We start from the raw sequence: 26,524 nt of genomic DNA, 5'->3' as shown, positions 1-26,524 counted from the left end.
GGTGGAATATGTGCCTTTTCAACCCATAAGGATAAAACTAGCAAATGATTTTGCCCAGAAAAAAAAAGAAAGAAAAAAAAAAGGGAACTGAAAGAGAATGTCAGTGTTCCAAGTGGAGCCAATTAACTCATTTAGATGGTAAATAGTAATGTAAGTATAAGTGAATGAAATTATTAGACAATTTCAAACTCTAGCTTTGGGGCAGATAAAAAGTAGGGGAGGAGCAGGAAAGTGATAGCAGGACACAGGAAGTAATCACAGATAAAGGACTGCTGAGTGTGAGGAAATCATCTGAAAGTGCTAGTCAGAATTCATTTGCCTCCCACCTGTAGTCCCTTGGCTTCCACAGCAGGTTCTTTTGCAGATACTCATTCACTGTTTTATGTAATTATTTATGTATTGAACATTTGAAAGAGAAATTCCCCACTTGACATCCCTGAATATGTATATATGTGTGCAGTAGCCAAAAATGACCGAAAGGACCAGCATAAAAGGTGTTCAGTTGATGATTGCGCTCAACTGAAAACAATAGCAGAGAGAGACTAAAAATTCCTCATCAGGGGCAGATCAGCTCTGATCCAAGCACTGTCTGGATCAGGAAGGTTTATAAGTGAGCTGGGAACTGACCCAGGCCTTTTCTTCTTGCCTTTTCTGGCTAGGGTTTCTCCAGAGCCTTGGTGAGAGGGGTTTTGTAAGTAAGACTAGAAGAGTGTCATGGTTAATGCTGGGTATGCGCTTTGCACCATAACTCCTCTGGGTACATGTGCACATGCATCTTTACGGATAATTTGTTGGTTTTGTCTGACTAGATTTTGAAGGGGTTTGGGTTGTGAGTTTAGAATACACAAACACGATGCAATTGCAGTTTATTGTTTACTAAACTGTTCTATGTCTGTTCCATAATGTGAGTTCAGTCCTTCTCAGCTCATTCTTTTGTTATTTTTATAGATCCTTGTAGTATATAAATAGTATTTATTATTTGTCCATAATTCCTCCTTCCCGCTTTGCCACTGCTGTGACTGTCCTGTGAACAGAGTGTACTTTCCATCCCACTGGCATTGGACTTGGCCATATAACTTGCTTTGAGCAATAGAACATAGATGGAGGAGACAGCATGTTCCAAGGTGAGGCTTTAAGACACATGGCAAGTTTCCTACTGTCCTCATGTACTCTTATGAGCTTCTCATTCACTGTGAGAAGAGTAGAATTCAGGTGGCCTTCAGCCTGAGTCTCAGAATGAGAGCCCCATGGATCAGATATGAACCCAACCTACAGCCTGAAGCCAAGTCCAGCTGAGGCCAGCAAAGCACCACAGAGTCATAGCTGACTCATAGACCTGTGAATGAGAAACAAGTATGTGTTGCTATTTGGGGATTCTTTGTTATGCAGAATCATTGTATCAAAACCTGACTAATGCAAGTCTCAAGTTAAAGACACCTCATATAATATCTAGGAGAATTTCAACACAATTGATAATTGCGTCCCACTCTCCAGAAGGGAGTGGGCAAGTAAGTAACTTTCCTCATTCAGTGTTGCCTAAATATGGCCTGTTTCTGGCTGACAGTGCCAAATACGTTATAAGTAATTTGAAGTCCAGAAATCAGGATAGCATTCTTATATGCTATTGTCTTAGTCCCTTCATATTTCCATAGCAAAATACCTTAGACTAAGTAATTTATAAACAACAGAAACTTATTGCTCACAATTCTGGAGGTTGTCCAAGATCAAGACACCAGCAGAATCAGCATCTGTTGGGAGCTCGTTGGGAGCTCTTTCCTCATAGATGGTGCCTTTTATGTGTCCTCGCATGGTGGAAGGGGCAAACAGGCTCGCTCAAGCCTTTTTTCTTCTTTTTTTAAGTTCCGAGGTCCATGTTCAGAATGTGCAGGTTTGTTACACAGGTAAACATGTGCCATAGTGGTTTGCTACACCTATAGACCCATCACCAAAATATTAAGCCCAGCATGCATTAGCTATTTTTCCTAATGCTGTTCCTCCCTCCTCCCCTCCCCATGACAGGCCCCAGTATGTGTTGTTCCCCTCCCTGTGTCCATGTGTTCTCATTGTTCAGCTCCCACTTACAAATGAGAACATGTTTGGTTTTCTGTTCCTGTGCTATTAATGCCATTCCCAATCACCTCCCAAAGCCCCATTTCTTAATATTATAGCATTGGTGACTAGGTTTCAACATATAAATTCTGGGAGCACTTAAACATTCAGACCATAGCAGCTGTAATCCAGGAAACCCTGGGTAACTATTTATAGGTGTTATTTACTTCTTTATTAATACTAATGCAACCATTTATAAAAGGCTCACTGCTAAGTCTTTTACATATGCAGTCATTTTTCTGTATCTATGGGAAATTGGTTCCAGAAGCCCCTTCAGTTACCAAAATTCTCAAGTCCCTTATATAAAACGGTGTACTATTTGCATGTAACCTACATACATCTTCCCATATCCTTTAAATTATCTCTAGGCTACTTATAATACCGAATATACTGCAAATGCTATGTAAATAGTGCTGAATACTACATTGCTTAGAGAATAATGACAAGAAAAATGTCTGTACATGTTGAGTACACGTTCCATTTTTTTCCATATATTTTCGGCCCACAGTTGGTTGAATTTACAAATGAGAAACCCAGGGATATGGAGGGCTGGAATTATCTATTTAATCCTCAAAATAACTAAATAGGATACTTATTACTATTTTACAGAAACCAGAGCACAGAGAGATTAAGAAAAGCATCTAAAACCACACGAGTATAAGTAGTGGAGCCAACACTTAACCCCAAACAGTCAATCTCCAAAGTATATTAAACTGCTCCCTGTTGAAGCCTATACCCCTCCATGGGGCTTACAAAAGGGTGTTTACACCTCCTTACCATGCTTCCACCCCTGCCTTTTGCTTCCCTCGGGATTCACTGACTTAGGATCTTGACACGAGTCTGCGGAGACCGCATGTAAACAGATCCCATGTGCTGTAAATCCCAGGAAGATGCAGAGCGCATCCAGCTCTCAGGCAGGAAGGTGGCCCTGTGATCTGGCGAGCTCTTGTCAGCCACCTGGGTGTGGGCTATGGCTGGCCTCTTCCTTACCGTAGTAGGTGTTCACAAAAACCGCAGTTGTTTTTTTACCATGACGTTTCTTTTCTATTCCAGGATAGGCTATGCTTCTTATTTTTCCCTTCAGATACTCAATATCCCTTGTCCCCACTTTGCTCTTACTGCTCTTACATCTTTGTGTATTTTTCTTTGGTTTACAGTCTTTGCTTTTACTGCCCTCAAAATTCCTCAAGGGCTTCTGAAGGCTTTTTATGATTCTTCCGTCTTCTCAGGACACAATGAAAGGCGTATTTCATTCAGGTGGATCTAACATTGTAGGTGGAAAGAAAATGATTCCTTCTGAGATTGTTTAACCAAAAGAAAAAAGAAAATAAATTTGCTGAACTATAAAGGCAATACATGTTCATTGTAGAAAAACTGGAAAATATAGGAAGCAAAATAAATATAAAAACTGTTAAGTCTCCCTCCCCAAGATTACTCTTTTAGTTGATAGGTTAATATTTTAATAGATTTCCTGCCTGTCTCTTAAATACATGTTACCATAATCATGATTTTATAGTTTATGACATTTAGTAGCTTGCTTTTACACTTAATATTAGAATGTAAACTTCTTTTTCAAATTTATAAAAAGTATCAGAACAGTACTTGTCAAAGCATGCCATGGACCATTGGTCTCTAAAAATATCCCACAAAAAAATGGGGAACATGGTCAAACATGTTTGGGAGACAGTGCATGTCACATGGCCCCATGCTGGAGATTCACAATGCACCTTGGCTCATTTAACTATCTGAAAAATTGCAATAAAGAAATCAATTTCATTTTATTTATCCAGGGTTTCTCAAAAACATCTGAATTTGCATTCTATTTTTGGAGGAATAACTATTAACATCCCACAAAAGTAGTGTTTCATGGACCAGTGGGTCCAGACTAACCTAATAAGAGTCCAGAGAATTTCTAATCAGATGCCCCTTAAGCTTCTCACTTAGTACACCCATAATATTCAGTTGTTATTACAGATCTAGGCACCAAAGCTCTAAAAACAAGAAACTTTTATTAATCCCTGCAGAAAAATAGAGTTGAAGTTAAAAGAAGAGATGAAAGGGCATATATATTTCCAGATTCAATTCAGAGTCCTAAAAAAGAAGAAATAAAAACTAACTCATTAACCCATTTCACAGTATAATTGACAGTCACATGCTGCCAGGTGTGCTAGGTCTCTTTAAGTAAAAATAAACAAAATAAAGTTTCTCACATAATTCTCATCACAGATCTCTTCAGCACATATTATTGCACCCATTTTACAGGTAGGAAAACAGAAGTTGAGAGAGTGTGAGGGTCTGATTCAAGGGCAAGGTTGACGAATGGCAGAGCAAAGATTTGAAGCCAGCCCTTCTGTCTGAGACAACATTGTTTCCATGGTATTACAGTGGGCTCTGGTCACTCTCTTCTCTCAGCAGCCAGCAACAGCACGATACCTTTCACTGTGGAATTAAAATTAGTAGTCTAGAGCTAAAAGTTTTCATTTTAATACCATTAGCTGTCTTCTCAAGTCATTTAATTATGTCCCAGCAGAGGATTCCTTTTTCCATCCCTGAAGATTTAGCAGAATCATGCTCCTGATGCATCTCATGCTCCTGCATATTTGGGATCCTAAGCTAAATCTCTCTTTCCATCTCATACATTAAAATTACTTCCCTTAATGTATTGAATTTCAGCCCTTTTATTGGGCTGAAATTTATTTTACATTAGAAGGCATTGGAAATGCAAAACTGAGCATCCATTTTAACAAGGAATATTGAATAGCAGATCACAGACCATCTTTCCATTAAAGGAGAGGAATTAGAAATGGGTTGACATGCTCTGTGGGCTTCATTAGGAAAAGATGAAGAAAAGGAAACTAGAATTCACTGAACTATCTCAAGTCAAATGCTTTATCTATGTTGTCTTACTTAATCTTTAAAGCCATTTATAAGACAGTTACCATTATACTCCTTGTACAGATGGGGAAATTGAGAATCACCAAAGGAACTACTTGTCTAAGTCCACGAACTTACAAAAGGGTCAACCTAAGAGCTGCTCCATTATGAGAGTTTAAAGCCATGTGCTTACATGCTGGGCATGGTGGCCATCACATCCATCTATCAATTCCAAGAGAAATGGCCCCAGATACAACCCCTGGACAAGCGAAGTTTGCTCTATGTTGGCTGCTAAAGACAAGGTCAGGGTAAGAATACAACTTTCACCTGGAATAGTACTGGTGTATTCCTGTTATTCTGTCATAACTATCAATAACACCCCATTTCATTCATAAAATTGTCTTAACTTGGAATAATAAATCACTAGAAGCCTCCAGGTTGAATGAATGGGTCCATCCCTCAGCAGTAAAAATCAATGACAAAAATCTCAGAGACGGGGCAGCTACCATTCCAGAGAAAAACATTAGAAATTACAGTCCAAGGGCCATGGTTATATTAAAGTGTCCTCCCTTGCCCAAGACTAAATACCAACAACCCAGGTAAGATGAAAATGGTAAGTGCATGTGTTTTCAGGCACCAGAAAGCAAAGGAAAAGCTGAAAAAGCAACTTTTCACTGTATTCCAACTGGAGGGAGAAAGGCCCCATGGAACAGGGCAGGACAGCAGTTGATGTGGAGTAGAGGGAGTCATGCTAAGGCCTGGAGAGCATGGGAAGCCAACCTGGGCCAGAGAAGAAACCCCTGGTTGAGCTGGAGAAAATAAGGGCAAGGCCCTAACCCTCATTCTTGGAGAAACTGGAGTGATGGGCAGAGAAGCATGGTGTGAATTTTGTGACAAGGCCTGGTCTGGATCACAGGACTCAAGCAAGTGTCTGGGGAGGCCCATTGTCAGAGGAGGACAGGCAGCCCTAAGGCCTGGGATTCGTATAGTCCGCGAGTGCAGCACATGGCTAGCACAAGCAAAGCCAGCAAACTGAAAACAGAAGGGCTAAAGGGATTTTCTGCATGTCAGAAATGCAGGCAAATATTAAAGTCTCAAACCCACACCATCGAGCCAGAGGATCTACGCAGCAATGGGGCCAAGGGGGAGGGTTGGAAGGAAGTGATTCCTAGCTACCCATTAGCGAAATCCTTGAGTCCTCCTGGATTTCTAGAAAGGCTAGCACTCAGGAATTTATTTTATTTATTTTTGCTTGCTTTTGTAGTGGTTTGTTGATGCTCTAATGAATAACCTATCTTTTAGCTATTTCAAATATTAAATTTCTATTTCATTTCTCTTAGAATTTTTCCCCTTTAGTACTTATTAATGAATCCAAAATCCAGGCCAACCCATGTCAGTAATTGAGCTGCAATTCATCACTTCCCTCCTCTTTCATGTTAGAGATAAAGTGTCCACATAGCAGAACCCACAGGTATTGTAACTGTTCTTAAGACCAGGGGTTGGCCTGGTTAGGACAAGGTTTACTGCGTGAGAGATGTTACTGGATAAGTCTCAGATTGTCCTGGATCTAGTTGCTCTATCTCCCAGGACAGATGCAGCTTATCCTGAACAATAAATTCCGGACTACAACTCCTAGGCCTTTCACCTTGCAGGATAAAATTCATTTATCACTGAGAGATAAATGAATAGTAAGAAGAGGCACATTCATAAACTCTGAAAAGGGATGAATTCTCTCTTTAATAGAGGTATGTCCAGCACCTCCTTCAACCTCAGTCAAGCATGCTTACATCTTGTTGATGTAGCTGCAACAAACTATAAGGTCCCTGGCAGAATCTACATCTTATCAGTGTCAATTTCATGGGTGGGCTAGCACTAAGTAGCTATTAATTCTGAGCATTCACAGTAATGTTGGTTAGAGGAAGGGGAGATGCAAAGGGGAACCTAAGCTGGGGAAGGCAAAAAGATTTTAACCTAAAAACCAGCTCTAAAGGACTGGTAGCAGCAGTGTGATGCATGGTGTTGAGAAGGATTCTGAGGCTCACCAGGAAAGAGTTGCTCCATTAGTCAAGTCCACCATGAGTGCCGTAAGTGGGAATGATGCCATGCCTAAGTGTCATAGGGCACTGCTCTGACCAATGCATGGGCCCTCTGCTATTTGTAGATGTTTGGTATGCAATGGTGGTAGGAAAAGCCCAGTGATGATTGATGATCTGCTCATGGGAGAGAAGGAGGAAGTTCGGAGGAAAGACAGATCCTGGATGCTTTGAAAATAACAGTCAATTTCTTACAAAACAAAAACAAAAGCAAAAAAACAAACCAGCCACGATAAAAGAACAACAGCTGAAGCAATGTCCCAAGGGAGGACAATCCTGAGCTGATGGAGACAGCATGTGAAATCTCAGGGAGAGACTGATCCCCAGAACAAGTGGGCTGTGGCTCAAAGCCAGGTCACTGAGGCTGGCCTCCAGTCCAGTTCTCACTGGGCTGCACAAGTCCTTAAAGAGTGTGCTGTAATGGAGAGATGAAACAAAGAAGCAATTCAACATGGAAAGCAGTGCTCTTTCATTCCAAAAGAGAGTCTTAGACTCCTGGAGAAAAAGAGGCTTTTATTACACTCTCAGCATGGGGCCAATTAGATAGGAAAAGAGAACCCACGGTGTCTTCCAGAACTGAAAGAAAAGAAGCATTTGCAGCAACAGTGCCGCATCCAGACCTGCCAAGGCATTTGCAGATGGTCACCACAGCAACCAGTAGCCCGAAGGCCACTCAGAGGGAGATCACAGTGCATGGGCTACCCTAGGAAGTCTCTCCACTGAGCTGCAGATACGGATTTGAAGATGATTGGCCACAACCTACCAGTAGGAGCAAGCCACAGAATTAGCATCTGGACCACCACTGTTGATTTGGCTGTACCCCAGGGCTGATGACCCCAAGACCCTTGCACCCCTGTCATCTCCGTCACCATAGCCCTGGTAGAACAGCTCCCTGTGTTTTCTGATAATCTACTTGTGCTAGGCCACACTCATCCTCCACCCTTAGATTTCTTGAAGGGCTTCTCATGGTTTTCCATTTCTTCCTTTCCCAAAAGCCCCAGCCTGAGGGGCCTGGCCAAGGGAGCCAATGAGTCCCTCTTAAACCACTGGGAAGAAGGAAAATACTTCACAGAGCTGATTAGAAAGAAAGCAAATGATTCTGTGGAAACGTTTAATTCATTCTTGGCAAGCCATGCCATGGGCTTGGAAAAACAGAGCTACGCTTCGGTCTTCTCCCCCGGAAGCCTATTCATTCGATCTATGGAAAAAAAGAAAGGTAAAGCTGACACTTTTCAGCAATCTGCAAGTAATGACAACAAGGCCTGGGAGTACCTAGTGTTAGCAGAACCGGCGCAGCAGGGAGAGCTGGCTCCAGCCTGGTGGCCTGGATAAGTAATCAGACTCCATGCAAACAGTGCGCACCCTACCTGGGGCTGTGGGACATGCTGGCCTAGGCCTGTTTGGTGGAACTCTGAGCATTGCCCCTCTTGGATCCATCTCCAGGGTGCTTTTTTTCTGCAGGTGAAGATGATCTTAGCTCCACATGGAAGGCTGATTATTGTCAGAGCTCCTTGCCTCTCTACCCACCACCAAGGGAAAGTGGAATTGATGGATTCACCATTCACAATGTGTCATTTCATCAAGGACAGAATTATGTGTTGTTTGAAATATTTGCCGATGCCATTATAGGTGGACCTGGCAGCTGGAATCCACAGTCGGCCGTTTGTTTCACAGTCTCAGGAGCCCACCTCTCATTTCCAACAGCAGACCCTGCTAGGGGATTAGAGGTCCCTTTCCTGTCAAGAACTGACCTGCAGAATCAACCCAACTTTCCAGCTGGCCACAACCAATCGAAAGGTGTTAGCTCATGACATAAAACATATTTGCCCTCCCAGCCTTGGCCCCTCCGTGAGCTTTGTGTTGTCACTGCTGCTACAACTGGATGGCTTCATCTGGCAAGGAATGAGTGACCAGCCCAAGGTCAGGCAGCCTGAGGATGGCAGAATCAGTGACATTGCCCCAGGTACTTGGCAAGTCCAGGCTAGCCTCGGCTGAGAACACCAGCCCTCACCAGCACGCTCTCCACTTTCTGTGCTCAGATGGCTCAGACTGTTGGCTTCTGCTCCTGGTCGTGCTGGACTCCTGCCCTCAGCCTGGCCCACTGCTTCTGGGAACACACACACAGCAGTGGTTGCCCTGGTTCTGACAGTTCCCAACACAGTGAGCATAAAGGGTGGGGATATGGAGCCCCCGTGCTGACACCATGGGGCCCAAACTGCTAAAGAGTGACATGGATTAGGTAAAACATTGGCATACATCATTTTAATGAAGACATGCATCCTTCCTTCATTCATTTCTTTATTCTTTCACTGGACTCTGTGTTGAGTCCCTGCTATGTATGTCAAAATATGTGAAGGCAATGAGGATACAGAAAGGGAAATACCTGGCCTGTGTTCTGGAGGCATCGGTCAGGCAGAACAGACACAATGCCTGGCTCTAGACTGACTAAGTTCTCTCCTTCCTTTTTTGACACAGCCCCCTGAGACCGGACATCCCCAGCCTCCTTCTTCCTGCCTCATAGGGGCCACTGGTCAGTTGATCCCTGAAGGTTCCCTCCAGAGCTGGACATGCATGCAACGGGGTGGCCTTGGCCAGTCCCACCTGTGCTGCAGGGTTTGGTGGGTTTACTGTGAATCACTGCAGGGAAACAGCAGAGAATGAAGCAACATAAAAGCAGAGGTGGGAGGGATATTTCCAGCTGTCGTGTCACTTCCTGGTGTTTACTAACTCCCCCTGTGGCACCTGGAAGTCCCCCTGGATGTCTTGCTGACAAGTAGCTTTGATTCCTAAACCTTATAACCCCTCCCCCTACCCACCCTCTGAAGGCTACTCATCCTTTCCTGAGGTGTGGGCAGGAAAACCTCTGCTCTGAACCTACATTGCCAGCACCCCAGCCCTGGTCAGACCCTCCCCAAAGACCGTTATTTATAAATAAGGAACATGGAAGAGGATTAGGTCAAGGCAGAAGAGGTAGCAGACAACAATGAGGGGAGAAAAAGAGAGAGATTGAGAGAGAAAGAGAGAGAAGGAAAGGGTCGGGGAGACGCAGAGCAAGAGAGAGAGAGGTATAGGTATGAGGGAACAGGAGCCAAAAAGAAAAGTGAGGGGCTCCCAAAGAAGATATTGTTTTTGGCAATCTTGCCTGGAAGCAATTCTGGCAACCTCATTGCTTCCATTTCCCTTTCTGTAAAAGGTGTGGAAAGCACTGTCTTCTCTCTTTGATTTCCTGTGAGACTGAGTTAATGAGAGCAGAGAAGTGATAGGGGAGGGGGAAGGAGAAAGCGGTGAGGACAGAGCCTCTTCGTGATGAAGCCTAGAGATTAGAACACTTGCCATAAATTAGTTTCCATCAAAACAGCTTCATCTGTGAAAGATAATGTTGTTTCCTCATTAGTGGTTTTTGTCTGTGATAATTAAGCCTCCACATTTGATCTCAGATAACCCTTCCTAACTTGACATCATTCAATCTGCTCAGATTGGAGGAGGGATGGAAGCGACATTGACTCACAAACACTGGATTCTTTTCATGGATGCTCTAATGGCAATATGAGAACTTACTGAGGGCGCAGATGTGCAGGGACACATTACATGCACAGCCAGCAGGCCTCCAAATTCCCCTGCCCTCCAAGGGGTGTTAATCCCCAAATAAAAAGGCTTAAACTCCAACCATGGAGGGAAGTTCAGTAACCATGCCATCCCATAATATATACGTAATCAAGCCATAAATATTTCAGAGAATTTCCCAGAGGCCTTTTGCTCACTCAAGCCTGCTTGCAGTGAATTAGAGCCCTAGCAAACCCCTCACACCTAGTCAGTGTCAACTCCTGTCTCCCTCTCTCTGAATTAGTCACAGAAATCTATGATGGAAAAAAAACCTATGATGGAAAAAAGAAACCAGGCACACCACCATGGACACCTCCTCAGGAAAAGCCTGGGGAAGGTCCTTCAGGAAGTGTCCAGAAAAAGGCGTCATTTTCACAAGAGATGACAGCTTCATGCGTGTAATTGCCCCTGAAGGTTTTCCAGTGGGACAAGATGTGGAGGTGGAAGACAGTGATACTGAGGGTCCTCACCCTGTGTAGGCCTAGGCCGATGTGTGTGTTTCTGTCTTCATTTTTCACAAAAAATTTCTAAAAGTTAAAAATAACAAATAATTTTAAAAATAGAAAAATGCTTATAGAATAATGATAGAAATAAAGAAAATATTTTTGTACAGCTGTACAATGTGTTTGTGTTTTAAGCTAAGCATTATTATAAAAGAGTCAAGCAGTTTTAAAAAATATAAAAGTTTATGGAACAAAAAATTTATGGTAAACTAAAGTTAACTTAATATTGAAAAAAGAGAAATTTTAAAATAAATGTAATGTAGCCTAAATGTACAGTGTTATACTCTGCAGTAGTGTACAGTAATGTCCTAGGCCTTCACAGTAACTCACCACTCACTGACTCACCCAGAGAAACTTCCAGTCCTTTAAGTGCCATTCATGGCAAGTGCCCTACACAGGTGTACTCTTTTAAAAAATATTTTATACCACATTTTTACTGGAACTTTTCTATGCTTAGATATGTAAAGATATACAAATACCATTGTGCTACAGTTGTCTACAGTATTCAGTACAGTAACTATGAGCAATAGGCTATTCCACGTAGTCTAAGTATGTAGTAGGCTCTGCCATCTAGGGTTGTGTATGTACATTCTATGATGTTCGTGAAATGACAAAATCACCTAATGATGCATTTCTTGGAATGGATCTCCATCATTCTCAGAACATTCTTACAACATTTCCCCATCACTAATTGACACATGACTGTATTTTCTTTTCTTTTGGTGCTTTAATTTGAATATTTTCTAATGACCTACTCTAGTTCACTAATCCTGTTTCCTGTCACGCCTATCTGCTTCTGTCTGTTTGTAATTTCAGATACTGAATTCCTTAAATTCCAGAATATTTTAACTTTTAATATTTTTATTTCCAATTTTTTTATAATTTTCAGTTCTTTGCTAAAATTATCAAATTTTTCTTCTATCTTTTAAACATACAGCTCCAAAAGAGGTTTATTCTTCCCTTTTCTAGGAAGAGAAAGGAAGAGGCTGATCCCTGTAATCCAATCAGGCACTGAGATGAATATCAGCTATTTTTGCAAGTTTTATAAAGCTCAGTCTACTTTTGATTCGCCATTGTTTCTACCATATAGCTCTTCAAGGCTATTAACTGAAGGCCTGGTGTGTTCCACTAGTAGGCCTTAAACTCTACTCTTTGTTTTCTCAGCACAAGACTGCAGAAAATTCTGCTCAAATGTTTTCTTCTTAGATTTTTAGCCTGCTGCCTCACAGAGCTTCAGAATTTAACAGACTTCTTGAGAGGGAAGCTGTATGATGTTTGAGGTTCCCAGGTCTCCAATTTTTCATTCCAAACCTTTAAGACCACACAAAGCCCTGTCCATTTTTCTGTCACCTAAAGATGTTTCTTTACTTGAGCAAGGGTAGATTCTCAGCCTCTTGTTCTTGCCCATAATCAGTCAAATGGCCACAGGAAAAAAGCAGCAGCGCATTTTCGGCTCACCTCCCTGTGGTTCTGCCCTCTCCAAAGCCTCAGACCTTCAGGTCCTCATGGCTTCAGCAGATCTCCATTGCCTTTAAGCCAATTATTCTTACATTTCATCTTGATTTATTACTTGTTTTAGAAGAAGCATTGGTCTGTTCCCAACATTCTGTCCTTCATGGGGCAAAATTCCAGTCATTTATTTTTTAATATCACTTAATTTTTCTTTTTGGTGTATCCATGTCACCTGAAATTTTTCAAATTATTTAACATACCAGGGATGTTTGTCTAGTTATTATTTAAATAATAATACGGGAATGAAGCCTACATGCCTGATGAAATCTAAGCTTGTTTTTGAAGATTGTAGACACTTTTTTCCCCAAATAACTTCAGAAAATTTTGAAATTATAGTTTTTCTTAAAAGTTTTTATAAGTTAACATCAAAGTCTTAGACAATGACCTGGCTCTCTGTAGCAAAGCCTTCTTCTTCTTTATACATCCACAGCTCTCTGCCCAGCCCCGGCCATCTCTGTTAAGTTGAAATATTTGATAAAGTATAATAATAGTCCAGCACTGCAAAGGAAAAGAGGAGGACTGGCTTTGAAGAGTGTATCTTCCCTTTCTGAAGAAAACCTCAAATATCATAGCATGTTTCCAAATACCCATTTTACAGATGAGAAAAGTAAGATTCAGAGAGGTCAAGTAATTTGTCCAAGATTATGTAGCTAGTAAATTGTGTCACTAATATACTAGTCTGTCTGTTACTCTTTATCCCAGAAAATACATACAAATCCAGATAAAAGAACATATTAGGTGAGTGCAAAAGTAATTGTAGTTTTTGCATTGTTAAAATCTGCCGTTTGATATTGGAGTACATTCTTAAATAAATATGGTTAGTGTATAGTTCTTCTATACATCATTTTAGTAAGCATTTCTCACTTTTTTTTTTGGCTAATGACATTACTTGCTGTTTATTTTATGTTTATTTTAGACTATGGAAATGATGTTAGACAAAAAGCAAATTCAGGCAATTTTCTTATTCGAGTTCAAAATGGGTGGCAAAGCAGTGGAGACAACTCGCAACATCAGCAACACATTTGGCCCAGAAACTGCTAATGAATGTACAGTGCAGTAGTGGTTCAAGAAGTTTTGCAAAGGAGAAAAGAGCCTTGAAGATAAGGAGCATAGTTGTCGGCCACTGGAAGTTGACAATGACCAACTGAGAGCAATCATCGAAGTTGATCCTCTTACAACTACAAGAGAAGTGGCAGAAGAACTCATCGTCAACCGTTCTACAGTCTTTCAGCATTTGAAGCAAATTGGAAAGGTGAAAAAGCTCAATAGGTCGGTGCCTCAGGAGCTGAGCAAAAATTTAAAACATTGTCATTTTAAAGTGTCATCTTCTCTTATTCTACACAACAACAGGAAACCATTTCTTGATCGGATTGTGACATGCAATGAAAAATGGATTTTATATGACAACCGGCAATGATCAGCTTAGTGGTTGGACTGAGAAGAAGCTCCAAAGCACTTTCCAAAGCCAAACTTGCACCAAAAAAAGGTCATGGTCACTGTTTGGTGGTCTGCTGCAGGTCTGATCCACTACAGCTTTCTGATTCCCAGTGAAACCAGTCCATCTGAGAAGTATGCTCAGCAAATCAATGAGATGCACCAAAAACTGCAATACCTGCAGCTGGCATTGATCAACAGAAAGGGCCCAATTCTGCACAACACGCGACCACACATGGCACAACCAATGCTTCAAAGGTGGAACAAATTGGGCTATAAAGTTTTGCCTCACCCGCCATATTCACCTGACCTCTCACCAACTGACTACCACTTCTTCCAGCATCTCAACAACTCTTGCAGGGAAAACACTTCTACAACCAGCAGGATGCAGAAAATGCTTTCCAAGAGTTTGTCGAATCCCAAAGCATGGATTTTTATGCCACAGGAATAAACAAACTTATTTCTTGTTGGCAAAAATGTGTTGATTGTAATAATTCCTTTTTTGATTAATAAGGATGTGTTTGAGCCTAGTTACAATGATTTAAGATTCCTGGCCACAAATCGCAGTTACTTTTGCACCAACCTAATAGAATTATCTCTGGACTGGTTTCTTACTATGACGTTATGGGAGACAGGTGAGATTGACAGGCTTATTCAGTTCTTTTCTGGAGTTATCTGGTTTCTGATTTCTCCTAAAACTTAAAATATCCTATAGATGTCCTGTAGCATTCCAAATGTGGATTTTACAAATATCTTTTTTTCTCTTAAATATAACCTAGTTTATAAATCATCTGAGGGCCCCTTGAGACAATAAACACTCAAGCAACAGACACAGAGATGCCTTTTGAAGCTGCAATATCTTGTAGGCACAGAGAAGTCATGAGTCACATCAAAGGGAAATATATGTTTATTGGGAAAGCCTTTTGTTGAAGTGACATAACAGAGTTCTGCAGTAACTGAGAGAAATTCCTATGAGACACCCAGAGAAAGAAGATGAAGTCTGCTCTAGTGGTGGCAGGAGGAATATCTCTTACAAGATAAACCTCCAACAATTACCTTCTTGCCTGGGGGATGGAGGGTTCTGATGTTTCCAGCAGCTTTCCTTGGAGGAGGAAACTCACTTGTCATTGGTGGACACGGGGCAGGATCGTTTGCTGTCATTTTAACATTTATATATTTAGACTATCTGGCTTAAGTAGATGGTTGATGGTTTATAATTAAAAACATTAATATTTACCAATTGTTGAGGAATACCATGTGCTGGTCACTATGCTAAGTGTTTCGCATACAATTTAAATCAATAATTCCAGTGAGATTAGATAACATTATTCCCATTACATTAGAAAAACAGGTTCAAAGTTAAGCTACTTGCCCAAACACACATAGCTGTTAAAGTCTAATTGAGGTCTGTAACTCCATACTACATGCTCTTTTAAATTGTTACATTCTGTCTTTCTACTTAGTCTTTTCACAATTCTCTTTATGTAATGATGACAGTGTGAGGCTTACAAAATGTGGCTTGCTGTATTGGTCTGTTTTCACACTGCTATAAAGAACTACTTAAGACTGGGTAATTTATAAAGCAAAGAGGCTTAATTGACTCACAGTTCCATATGGCTGGGGAAGCCTCAGGAAACTTACAATCATGGTGGAAGGCAAAGGGAAAGCAAGGACCTTCCTCACATGGTGGCAGGCCAGAGAGACAGAGAGAAAGGGGAACCACCATATACCTTGAAACCATCAGATCTCATGAGAACTCATTCACTCTCATGAGAACAGCACGGGGGAAACCGCCCCCATGACTTAGTCACCTCGCCTCAGGGCCCTCCCTCAACACCTGGAGATTACAATTTGAGATGAGATTTGGATGGGGCCACAGAGCCAAACCACATAACTTGCCCATCTTTGAAACTGTCCAAGCACAATATAGTGTTTGCCATGTTACTTAATGAAACCTATACAACTTCTGTCTTTAGTACCTTAGGAAAATCATTTATTCTTTCTTCTTTTAGTAAAAAATTTGAAAAGTTAATTTTATTTGGTCAAATTTTCAAGTGACTTAACCACTGTGATGTCACAGTTGGAAGCTTTCTTGCCTGGGATGTTCAAGACCACTCTATTTGAGCAGCCTCGGGTATAAGATTGTAGAGAGCCCCTGGGGGCTCAATTCCTGAATAGATGAACTCTCTCATTCATTAAACATATCTGCTAGACTCCACTTGGTGTCTTGGTGTTACAGAAATGAGCAAAACGTAATACCAGGCCTCATGGAGCTTCTGATATAATACAAGGTTATTAATTAGACTGGAGAATGACACAGGCTATATTGGAGATATTAGTTGATGCTGCTGGGGAGTGGAAGAGAATAGCATCCAACTCAGAGAATGAGGGAGGGCTTTCCAGATAAAAGATGCTCGAAGTTTCTCTTTCATCCCATCCTCAGGACTCAGAACATTTGGTGCCAAACCTTCTCCACTAATTCACAGGTAAAAGAGTGACTCAGTTCATTTGGGCTGCTATAGCAAAATGCCATAAACTGGGTGGCATAGAGAAACAGAAATGTATTTCTCACAAGTCTAGAGGCTTGGAATTCTGAGATTAAGGCATAGGCAGATTTGGTGCCTGGTAAATAGTCAGGTCCTGGTTCATAGAATGGCAACTTCTCACCATGTGTCCTCATATGGTAGAAGGTACAAGCCAGCTTTTTCTCTGGAGCCCCTTTTATAAGGGCACTAATTCTATTCATGACGGCTCCACCCTCATGAACTAATCGCCTCCCAAAAGCCCTACCTCCTAATATCATCACACTGATGCTTAGATTTCAACATATGAATTAGGGTGGGGGGTGGGAAGGGGTGTGGGACACAAACATTCAGACCACAGCATTTTGCCCCTGGTCCCCGAAAATCCATTTCCTTCTCGCATGTGAAATACATGCATTCTATCCCAGTCACTAACGTCTTAGCTTGTTCCAGCATCAACTCAAAAGTCTAAAATCCAGAGTCTTAGCTAAATTTCATCTATATTAGATATGGGTGAGACTCAAGGTATGATTCATCCTGAGGCAAATTTCTCTCCCCAGCTGCGAACCTGTGAAATCAAATGTTACGTGCTTCTAAAATATAGTGAGGCTCTAAGCATAGGGTAGACATTCACATTTCAAAAGAAATACACAGAAGAGAAAGACAGTAACAGGTTTTGAACAAGTCTAAAACCTTAAAGCTCAAGAATAGCCTTCATTGACTGGATGCTTTACTGCCCTCTAGGTCCACTGAGGTGAGGTCCCACCTTCCAACTCTCTGTGGCAGTGGTCCTGCCCCATGGCTTTGAGCGGCCACACCCCCATGGTGGCTCTCTGCAGCAGCCCCACCTCCTTGGGGTTCTGTGCCAGAGTCACGTGCCTGTGGTCCTCCCACCCCCAGTGGGAATCATGCACCAGTGGCTCTAAGGGTCTGAGGTCACAGTGGGTGGCTCTACCCTCGTGGCTGCACTAGGAATTGCCCTGGTGGGGTCTCTCTACAGTGATCTCGCCCTCACAGCAAATCTCTGCTTGGGCTCCACAGCTCAGCAGGGCATCCTTTGAAATCTGGGTGAAGGCAGCCATGCCTCTACATCTTTGCTAGGTGCAGTGCACACCATACCAGGGTCTGCTGGAGCTGCACCGGGGGCAACCAAGAAGTTTGACAATGAAGTGTAGAGAACAGAGCCTTGAGGCAGTGCCTGGTAGCAAGTGCTAAGATCCTGCAGGTGCCCATGCCCCCTCCTTTGAAATTGTTTTTTCTCCCAGGCCCTGAAACTCTGGGCCTATGATGGGAGGAGCAGCAACATGATGTCTGAAATGCCTTCCAGGTTACTCTTTTATTATCTTGTACAATAAGTCCTGGCTCTGCTCAGATGGCTCATCCATACTAATCTTATCAAGTGGTCACTTTTTCAAACCCTCGGTTTTCTCTCCCAGACATGCTTTCTCATTCTTTCAATATGAATAAGAATTTCCCAAATATTTATATTCTGCTTCCCTTTTGATTAATAATTCTATCAATCATTAAATCAATTCTCTCTTCTTGCATTTACTATAAGGAGTCAAGAGACACTAAGCTTCAACACTCTGCTTAGAAATAGCTCCAGCTAAATATCCAGTTGCTCACACATTCTACTTTAGACAGAATTCTAGGACAAACACTACTCAGCCAAACCTGTTGCCACTTTATAACAAGGATCCCCTTTCCTCAAGTTTTCAATGACGTGTTCCTCCGTTCCACTTGAGACATCAGCAGAATGGCCTTCACTGTCCATATTTCTACAAACATTCTGTTCACAACCACTTATGCATTTGCTAGGAACATTTAGGCTCTCACTACAGTACTCTTCTTCTGAGTCCTCAATCGAATCACCCTTTAAGGTTCCTTCACGCCAACGTAGGCTTCTCTAGTATTCACTTAGAAACCCTTCCTGCTTCTGCCTATTATCAGTTCCAAGCTGCTTCCACATTTTAGCAGCACTGTAACAAATACCTAAAATTTCCCCTTAGGTATTTTGTAGAAGTGGTATTTCTTCCTCTTCTTGGTACCAATTGTCTTAGTCTGTTCAGGTTGCTATAACAAAATACTATAAAATAGATATTATAAATAACGGAAATTTATTTCTCACGGTTTTAAAGGCTAGGAATTCCAAGATTGAGGCAGCAGCACATTCTGTTTCTGGTGAGAGCTCACTTCCTGGTTCACAGAAGGCATCTTCTCACCATATTCTCACATGGTGGAAGGAATAACGCAGCTCGTTGGGGCCTCATTTATAAGGGCACTAATCCCATTCATGAGGGCTCAGCCCTTATCCTAATCCCCTCTCAAAAGTGTCACCTCATAATATCACCACATTGGCAGTTAAGTTTCAACACATGAATTTTTGGAGGGCCACAAATATTCAAACCATAGCAAAGAGATGGCCCTCTCTTTACTTATCTGACAAGAGCAAACCCCAGAATAGGCAGTCTACTTGCCACCTGGTGAGATGTCAAAAGTCCCAGGAAACCACCTTTTCTGTTAAATTTAGAACAGTGTAGCATCATCTATTCACAATTAAGTGTTATTCCATGCTAACCTAAAAACACCCCAGAGGGAATAAGCATTTGATAATTTTTTCCAGAAGTAGACCATCAGTGTAAAAAAATATGAGAAATATTCTGATAAGTTAAATACTAACAACAGGTTCACCTGGTCTTGAATCCTAATTCTTCCATTTGATAATTGGGTAATTCCAGGTAAGGTGTATCCCCAGTCATACTCTCCCTTTCCTCACTGTAGATAAAGATAGCACACCTGCACAGCTACTGTCCTTGATTCCTGAGCAGGATCAGACGAGCAGAGACTGTACAAGGACCACACTGTCCATTTGTCCCCAGGCAGAAAGGATAGACTGGGTTCCTGGGCTCAAATCAGGGATGCCACTGAAAGCAAGCTTTTTTTTTTTTTTTTAAATGGAGTCTCACTCTGTCGCCAGGCTGGAGTACTGTGGCACGATCTCAGCTCACTGCAACCTCTGCCTCTCAGGTTCAAGTGATTCTCCTGCCTCAGCCTCCCAGGTAGCTGGGAGTATAAGCACGTGCCTCCACACCCAGCTAATTTTTGAATTTTTAGTAGAGGCAGGGTTTCGCCATGTTGGCCAGGATGGTTTCCATCTCTTGACCTCATGATCCTCCCGCCTTGGCCTCCCAAAGTGCTGGGATTACAGGTGTGAGCCACCGCACCCAGCCAAAAGCAAGGTTTTATATAGATGGGAATTTTACAGCCCCCTCATCATACTCTAGAGATGACAGTAATGTGTTTTCTAGCACATATGCATTTCTGAGGCAACCTACACTTCCCAAGACACCTGGGACCCCCATCTCATCTCAGCCAATAACCACAGTTAATTAGAATAGGAATGGACCTTGACCCAGAAATGGCATGAGCAATCAAAAATTTTTCTTGAATAATTAGATTCCTCTCTTGGAAATCTAAAAGTGAAATCAAGCAACTGAGATAGGTAAAATAAACTGACCCCCTAATGTCAAGAGGTAGACTTCAAGGTCAAAGAAGGCTACCTCAATCAGGATCCCTGCAGAACAGATGGCATGCTCAAATGTATTAGAGGACAGTTTTAAAAATAGGCTATTTGTAAAGGTGTGAGTGGGGGTGGGAAAACTACAAGGAATCATGTGATACCCCAGGTCTAGTCATGGCAGACACTCTCACCACCAAAAGGCCTGAAACAGCAAGAGAGAAGCAGTCACTAGAACACAGGTAGAACAGCAAAGAGAGAGCCATGTGGCAGGAGCTGTGATCTGCAGGTGAGGGACAAGAAGGGAGTTAAGAAATAAGACCTTGCTCTTTTTATTTCCTCCATCTTTAGCCAGAACAGACAAAGCCAATCCGAAGCCAGAAGGAAAAGGAGCCCAGTGGTACAAAATTCTGGGGCAAATGAGGATGGAGAAGGATGGAAATGAATCTAGAAGGCAAACAGAGTAAGCAGCAGCCCAGCACAGAGTCCTCAATGGACCATGCACAAGACTATCCATAAACAAAAATAGCCAATTGGCTGAGAATAGCAGAAGAGACCAGAGATGCAGAGATGCCCTAAGAGATCATGCAGCCCATAAGAGAGAGCAGAGCCTCCGCTCTGGAATTGCTGCCAGCTTAGCAATTCCATTTTAGATGTTTCCTGTACCTGAAGATCCCTATGTCCTTTACAGGCACTGTCTTGATGAGTCTAATTATTTTAGTCAAGTAGTATTAACTAATATTCCACTCCCTGTGGAGGCAGTTTCAGACATAGTTTCCAATGATCCCTGCCCCTTGCAAGCTTCCCCTGGAGTATAGACTAGACCTTAGTGACTTGCCTCTACCATACAGAATACAGCAAAAGTGATGGAATTCCACTGTCAAAATTAGGTTACAAAAGACTCTTGCCTACTTTTGTGCTTGCCTTCTCTTGCTGGCTCTGATGAAGCAAGCTGCCACTGCTGTAAGCTGTCCTATGGAGAGACCCACATAGTGAGGAACAGAAAGCAACTGTGTAACTGAGGTTCTCCGTGCAACAGCCCACGAGGAACTGAATGCGGCCAAACCACGTGAATGTACTAGGGGACAGATCTTTCCCCACTGAGGCTTGAAATCTGCTGCACTCCCAGGATGATACCTTGATTGCAGTTTCTGTGAGGTAATAAGAGTTGTTGTTTTACGCCATTAAATTTTGGAGTACATTGTTTGTTACACAGCAGAACAGAACAGAACAGATAGCAGAACTAATACATTCCCAGAACATAATTGTTTCCTCTACATGAGAGGCCATAGGCCTGAGACTCCTGTCAGGCTGCACTGGGAGATTCCAAGGACTCTGAGCACCCTCTGAGTATCTCTGAGACCTGTGAGAACCACCTAAATGGAAGATTCCTTTTTGGTCTAGCCATGGGTGAATTCCAGGCCAAGAGCCTGAGTCTTTGCCAGCTATTCAAATCGAATGCCACGTCTTACAGCTCATAAGACCCCTTCTTCTGCCTTTCTGTTCTCTTCAGACTCTAGCTACATTGTTGTGTCATTGTTAAATTTTCTTTGAAAATTATTTCAACTACTGTCATTGGTTGTGGGATATTCAGCCCATGTTCCCCCATTTCCAAATTGCTCCTGCTCCAGCATGCATGGAAATGATGGTTTGCACTATTTCAGAAGTACTTTGATTCTTTTCTTCATCTAATCTCTCCTTTAGGTTCCATTCACTTAACCTTAGAAAGGTGATTCTCAAAGGGAAGTTGAGTGGGGGACTTCATATAGCAAGAAAGGGGCATATTTTTCTTCTCCTTTGAACCATAACCATTTAAGGCAATTATAATGCTATGTAATAAAGGAAAAACATTTTAATGATATCCAGGCTATTAGTTAAAATGCCTCTTTGTTTTTATTTCCATGATGTGAGTTGTTCATGCTTGCTGTTTTTTTCCTCCCATGGGATGGGAGCTGGCAAGTTATTAAAAATATCTCACTGTAACAAATATATTACAAAGAAGGATATTGAAAACATATCTCTCTAAATCACTGCCGTGTTTCTGGTGATAGATACAGAGTAACAGTGCTTTGTTTGTCTAATTTTAGCAGACTCTAAACAATCTTTAATCCTAGGAGAAAAAGTGTTTTGGCTTCTGTACACATAAGGAAAGAAAAATTGAGTAGAAGTTAGAACACTTAAATTATGACCCCAACTCAGTTGCTAATTAATATGTGGCCATAGGCAAGGTTATAAATGTTCTTGCTAGCAAAATGAAAATGTTATTGCACAGGGTTATTGAGAAGACTAAATGAGATACTGCATGTACAACACTGATATTCAGTGCTTAGACTCAGTATTCTCTTGTATAAAAACAGGGTTACTCTTTAAAATAAAAATAGGATTACTCTTTAAACAGATCTACAAAATACTGTGCAATTGAAACCAACATGCAAAAGGGTTCAATTGAAACCAACATGTAAAAGGGTTTTTTATGGTCCTGGATAAGTTGATTTGACATTTGTCAAAGTAGTGGTTCAGCAGCACCATGAACTACAATAGCTTCCAGATGGATTAAACATTAAAAAATAGAACTGTTAAAATACTAGAAGGGCTGGGTATCATATGTAAAACAAAAGAAAACTCTAAAATGTGACTGTAGGAAGGCAGACTGGCTAGGGTCCTTGGGATCCAAGGAATGGCACAATGGTTAGTTCCCTGGCTTTTTTTTTTCCCCCCCTTTTTTGCCCACCATATCCTAGGCTGGGAGCTGGAGAAACTAGAGAAATTAGCAAGACAAAAACACCACAGAGTATAGACAAAAAAGCTCCAAGAAATGCATTATTTCTCTAGCCTAGACCAAGAAAGGAACACCAAGACAAAAAATGTTTAGACAATAACTGCCCTATTCTAGGAAGACACCATGAAAACAAGATGGGGCCCACCTCCATTCCATCTGCAAAGACCAACCAGAAGCCTAGACTTCTACAATCACCATGTGCTGTAACATGTGCCCGAGTCTCCTGCTAGGGTGGCATCAGAGAAGGTTGGGTAGGGAACTAGGACTTTCCTCCCCATCAGTGGTAATAGGGAGCACCTCCCTGATAAAAGTCAGTGGAGGCCATGGGAGAAACAGTAACCAGGTGTCCCCTCTCATCAGAGTGGTGTCAGCAGAAGCCTAGAGGGGAGCCTTAACTTCTACTCCTGCCCAGCAGTAGAAATAAGATACCCTCATAAGGGTGTCAGTGGAGGCTGGGTGGGAAACATGCACTTCTCCACCTCCAGTAACAAGGAGGCATTTCTACTTCCTTTACCAGTGCAGTGTTAGAAGAAGACAGCTCTTTATGAACTGAATTGTTGCTCTCTTAATTCACATGTTAAAGCCCTAACCCCCAGAAACTCAGAACGTGACTATATTTGGCAATAGGGCTTTTTAAGAGGTAATTAGGTGACAATGAGGCTGTTTGGGTGTGCCTCTATCCAATCTGACTCGGTTCTTCATAAGAAAAAGATATTATGGACACACATAGACCTCAGGGGTACACATATACAGAGGGACTACCATGTGAAAAGGCAGCAAGAAAGCAGTCATCTGCAAGCCAAGGAGAGACCTCAATGAAAACCACCCCTGCCAGCACCATGATCTTGGACTTCTAGCCTCCAGAACTGTGAGAAAATAAAGTAGAATACCATACCACCCAGGTTGTGTTGTTTTGTTATGGCAGCACTAGCAAATTCATAGACCAGCTAAAACAAGAAGTTTAAATAAGAGTCTCATAAAATAACACCCAAAATTTCCAGGATATAGCTGAAAATTACTCAGTCACTCATCATATCAAGAACCAGGAAAATCTTGAGTAAATGAGAAAAGACAATCAACAGATACCAACTGAGATGGCACTGATGTTGGAATTATTTGACAAATATTTTTAAACATGCATCATACAAATGCTTCAATGAGCAATTAAGAACACGTTTGAAACAAAAGAAAAACTACAAAACCTTAGCAAAGGAATAGAAGATATAAAGAGAAATCAAGAACCGAAGATGGCCGAATAGGAACAGCTCCGGTCTACAGCTCCCAGCGTGAGCGACGCAGAAGACCGGTGATTTCTGCATTTCCACCTGAGGTACCAGGTTCATCTCACTAGGGAGCGCCAGACAGTGGGCGCAGGTCAGTGGGTGCGCGCACCGTGCGCGAGCCAAAGCAGGGCGAGGCATTGCCTCACCTGGGAAGCCCAAGGGGTCAGGGAGTTCCCTTTCCGAGTCAAAGAAAGGGGTAACAGACGCACCTGGAAAATCGGGTCACTCCCACCCGAATATTGCGCTTTTCAGACCGGCTTAAAAACGGTGCACCACGAGGATTATATCCCACACCTGGCTCGGAGGGTCCTACGCCCACGGAGTCTCGCTGATTGCTAGCACAGCAGTCTGAGATCAAACTGCAAGGCGGCAGCCAGGCTGGGGGAAGGGCGCCCGCCATTGCCCAGGCTTGCTTAGGTAGACAAAGCAGCCAGGAAGCTCGAACTGGGTGGAGCCCACCACAGCTCAAGGAGGCCTGCCTGCCTCTGTAGGCTCCACCTCTGGGGGCAGGGCACAGACAAACAAAAAGACAGCAGTAACCTCTGCAGACTTAAACGTCCCTGTCTTACAGCTTTGAAGAGAGCAGTGGTTCTCCCAGCACGCAGCTGGAGATCTGAGAACGGGCAGACTGCCTCCTCAAGTGGGTCCATGACCCCTGACCCCCGAGCAGCCTAACTGGGAGGCACCCCCCAGCAGGGGCACACTGACACCTCACAAGGCAGGGTATTCCAACAGACCTGCAGCTGAGGGTCCTGACTGTTAGAAGGAAAACTAACAAACAGAAAGTACATCCACACCGAAAACCCATCTGTACATCACCATCATCAAAGACCAAAAGTAGATAAAACCACAAAGATGGGGAAAAAACAGAACAGAAAAACTGGAAACTCTAAAACGCAGAGCGCCTCTCCTCCAAAGGAACGCAGTTCCTCACCAGCAACTGAACAAAGCTGCACAGAGAATGACTTTGACGAGCTGAGAGAAGGCTTCAGACGATCAAATTACTCTGAGCTACGGGAGGACATTCAAACCAAAGGCAAAGAAGTTGAAAACTTTGAAAAAAATTTAGAAGAATGTATAACTAGAATAACCAATACAGAGAAGTGCTTAAAGGAGCTGATGGAGCTGAAAACCAAGGCTCGAGAACTACATGAAGAATGCAGAAGCCTCAGGAGCCGATGTGATCAACTGGAAGAAAGGGTATCAGCAATGGAAGATGAAATGAATGAAATGAAGCGAGAAGGGAAGTTTAGAGAAAAAAGAATAAAAAGAAATGAGCAAAGCCTCCAAGAAATATGGGACTATGTGAAAAGACCAAATCTACGTCTGATTGGTGTACCTGAAAGTGATGGGGAGAATGGAACCAAGTTGGAAAACACTCTGCAGGATATTATCCAGGAGAACCTCCCCAATCTAGCAAGGCAGGCCAACATTCAGATTCAGGAAATACAGAGAACGCCACAAAGATACTGCTCGAGAAGAGCAACTCCAAGACACATAATTGTCAGATTCACCAAAGTTGAAATGAAGGAAAAAATGTTAAGGGCAGCCAGAGAGAAAGGTCGGGTTACCCTCAAAGGGAAGCCCATCAGACTAACAACAGATCTCTCGGCAGAAACCCTACAAGCCAGAAGAGATTGGGGGCCAATATTCAACATTCTTAAAGAAAAGAATTTTCAACGCAGAATTTCATATCCAGCCAAACTAAGCTTCATAAGTGAAGGAGAAATAAAATACTTTACAGACAAGCAAATGCTGAGAGATTTTGTCACCACCAGGCCTGCCCTAAAAGAACTCCTGAAGGAAGCACTAAACATGGAAAGGAACAACCAGTACCAGCCACTGCAAAATCATGCCAAAATGTAAGGACCATCGAGACTAGGAAGAAACTGCATCAACTAACGAGCAAAATAACCAGCTAACATCATAAAGACAGGATCAAATTCACACATAACAATATTAACTTTAAATGTAAATGGACTAAATGCTCCAATTAAAAGACACAGACTGGCAAATTGGATAAAGAGTCAAGACTCATCAGTGTGCTGTATTCAGGAAACCCATCTCACATGCAGAGACACACATAGGCTCAAAATAAAAGGATGGAGGAAGATCTACCAAGCCAATGGAAAACAAAAAAAGGCAGGGGTTGCAATCCTAGTCTCTGATAAAACAGACTTTAAACCAACAAAGATCAAAAGAGACAAAGAAGGCCATTACATAATGGTAAAGGGATCAATTCAACAAGAAGAGCTAACTATCCTAAATATATATGCACCTAATACAGGAGCACCC

The 26,524-nt window shown here is 42.2% G+C and overlaps 1 pseudogene; it reads left to right on the top strand.

Annotated features, from left to right (window-relative positions):
* Positions 1-13,613: 13,613 nt before the first annotated feature.
* LOC129523589 (histone-lysine N-methyltransferase SETMAR-like) lies at positions 13,614-14,638 on the top strand (annotated as a pseudogene).
* Positions 14,639-26,524: the final 11,886 nt, after the last annotated feature.

The sequence above is a fragment of the Gorilla gorilla genome, chromosome 6 (assembly GCF_029281585.2).
Source record: "Gorilla gorilla gorilla isolate KB3781 chromosome 6, NHGRI_mGorGor1-v2.1_pri, whole genome shotgun sequence".
NCBI classification, from domain to species: Eukaryota; Metazoa; Chordata; class Mammalia; order Primates; family Hominidae; genus Gorilla; species Gorilla gorilla.
This window is presented reverse-complemented; position numbering and strand designations above follow the sequence as displayed.